Source organism: Triticum dicoccoides, chromosome 6B, assembly GCF_002162155.2.
Source record: "Triticum dicoccoides isolate Atlit2015 ecotype Zavitan chromosome 6B, WEW_v2.0, whole genome shotgun sequence".
In the NCBI taxonomy this organism is placed as follows: domain Eukaryota; kingdom Viridiplantae; phylum Streptophyta; class Magnoliopsida; order Poales; family Poaceae; genus Triticum; species Triticum dicoccoides.
The window spans coordinates 599,878,366-599,881,591 of NC_041391.1; positions in this window are offsets into that span (position 1 = coordinate 599,878,366).

The following is a 3,226-nucleotide window of genomic DNA, read 5'->3' on the forward strand; positions in this document are numbered from 1 at the left end:
ATCGTTGAGCTTGTGCTCAGATTGTCTAAGTGCAACAATCACTTGAATCGAGTGGGAGTTGATCTTCCAAATGAGATAGTGATGTTTCTCCAAAGCCATTGCCACCAAGCTGCTAGAGCTTCGTGATGAACTATAACATATCAGGGATAGATATGATGATCCTTGAAATATTCATGATGTTTGACACCGCGAAAGTAGAAATCAAGAAGGAGCATCAATTGTTGATGGTTGGTGAAACCACTAGTTTCAAGAAGGGCAAGGGAACAAAGGGATACTTCATGAAACGGCAATTCAGCTGCTGCTCAAGTGAAGAAACCCAAGGTTGAACCCAAACCCGAGACTAAGTGCTTCTGTAATAAGGGGAACAACCACTGGAGCAGCATTACCCTAGATACTTGGTAGATGAGAAGGCTGGCAAGGTCGATAGAAGTATATTGGATATACATTATGTTAATGTGTACTTTACTAGTACTCCTAGTAGCACCAGGGTATTGGATACCGGTTCGGTTGCTAAGTGTTAGTAACTCGAAATAAAAGCTACGGAATAAACGGAGACTAGCTAAAGGTGAGCTGACGATATATGTTGGAAGTGTTTCCAAGGTTGATATGATCAAGCATCGCACGCTCCCTCTACCACCAAGATTGGTGTTTGCGTTGAGCATATACATGATTGGATTATGTCTATCGCAATACGGTTATTCATTTAAGGAGAATAATGGTTACTCTATTTTTTGAATAATACCTTCAATGGTCTTGCACCTAAAGGAATGGTTTATTGAATCTCGGTCGTAGTGATACACATTTTCATGCCAAAAGATATAAGATAGTAATGATAGTACCACTTACTTGTGGCACTGCCATGTAAGTCATAATGGTATAAAACGCATGAAGAAGCTCCATGTTGATGGATCTTTGGACTCACTCGTTTTTGAAAAGTTTGAGACATGCGAACCATGTCTATTGGTGTATATGCATGAAGAAACTCCATGCAAATGGACCGTTCGGACTCACTTGATTTTGAATCACTTGAGATATGCAAATCATACCACATAGGCAAGATGACTGAAAAGCCTCGGTTTCAATAAGATGGAACAAGATAGCAACTTGTTGGAAGTAAAACATTTTGATGTGTGCAGTCCAATAAATGCTGAGGCATGCAGTGAATATCGTTATGTTCTTACTTCACAGATGATTCGAGTAGATGTTGAGAATATTTACTTGATGAAACACAACTCTGAATTATTGAATGGTTCAAGTAATTTCAGAGTGAAGTAGAAGATCATTGTGACAAGAGGATAAAATGTCTATGATACGATCATAGAGATGAATATCTGAGTTACGAGTTTTGGCACACAATTAAGACATTGTGGAAATTGTTTCATAATTAATACCGCCTGGAACACCATAGTGTGATGGTGTGTCCGAACATCATAGTTGCACCCTATTGGATATGGTGCGTACCATGATGTCTCTTATCGAATTACCACTATCGTTCATGGGTTAGGCATTAGAGACAACCACATTCACTTTAAATAGGGCACCACGTAATTCCGATGAGATGACACCGTATGAATTATGGTTTAGAGAAACCTAAGTTGTCATTTCTTAAAGGTTTGGGGCTGCGACGCTTATGTGAAAAAGTTTCAGGATTAAGCTCGAACCCAAAGCGGATAAAATACATCTTCATAGGACACCCAAAACAGTTGGGTATACCTCCTAATTCAGATCCGAAAGCAATATGAATTGTTTCTAGAATCGGGTCCTTTCTCGAGGAAAGGTTTCTCTCGAAAGAGTTGAGTGGGAGGATGACTTGATGAGGTTATTGAACCGTCTCTTCAACTAGTGTGTGGCAGGGCACAGGAAGTTGTTCCTGTGGCACCTACACCAATTGAAGTGGAAGCTTATGATATTAATCATGAAACTTCGGATCAAGTCACTACCAAACCTCGTGGGATGACAAGGATGCGTACTACTTCAGAGTGGTACGTAATCCTGTCTTGGAAGTCATGTTGCTGGACAACAATGAACCTACGAGCTATGGAGAAGCGATGGTGGGCCCGGATTCCGATAAATGGCTTGAGGCCATAAAATCCGAGAGAGGATCCATGTATGAAAACAAAGTGAAGACTTTGGCAGAACGGCTCGATGGTCGTAAGGCAAATGAGTACGGATGGATTTTAAAAGGAATACAGACAATGATGGTAAGAATTACCATTAAGAAAGCTCGAGTTGTCGTTAAGATGTTTTCCGACAAGTTCAAGGAGTTGACTACGATGAGATTTTCTCACTCGTAGCGATGCTAAGAGTCTGTTGGAATTATATTAGCGATTACTGCATTATTTATGAAATCTTGCAGATAGGATGTCAAAACATTGTTTCCTCGACGATTTTCTTGAGGAAAGGTTGTATGTGATACAACCGAAAGGTTTTGTCAATCCCGAAAGATGCTAATAAGTATGCAAAGCTCCAGCAATCCTTCTAAGGACTGGAGTGAGCATCTCGGAGTTGGAATGTATGCTTTGATGATGATCAAAGATTTTGGGTTTGTACAAAGTTTATGAGAAACTTGTATTTCCAAAGAAGTGAGTGGGAGCACTATAGAATTTCTGATGAGTATATGTTGTTGACATATTGTTGATCAGAAATGTCGTAGAATTTTTGGAAAGCATATAGGGTTATTTTGAAAGTGTTTTTCAATGGAAAGCCTGGATTAAGCTACTTGAACATTGAGCATCAAGATCTATAAGATAGATCAAAATGCTTAATAATACTTTTAAATGAGCACGTACCTTGACATAATCTTGAAGGTGTTCAAGATGGATCAGTCAAAGAAGGAGTTCTTGCCTGAGTTGTAAGGTATGAAGTTAAGACTTAAATCTCGACCACGGCAGAAGAAAGAGGAAGGACGAAGGTCGTCCCCTATGCTTTTATCATAGGCTCTCTACAGTATGCTATGCTGTGTACCGCACCTGAAGTGTGCCTTGCCATGAGTCAGTCAAGGGGTACAAGAGTGATCCAAGAATGGATCACAGGACAGCGGTCAAAGTTATCCTTAGTAACTAGTGGACTAAGGAATTTTCTCGATTATGGAGGTGGTAAAAGAGTTCGTCGTAAAGGGTTACGTCGATACAAGCTAAACACCTATCCGGATAGCTCTGAGTAGAGAGACCGGATACATATAATGGAGCAACAATTTAGAATAGCTCCAAGTAGAACAGTTATTTGG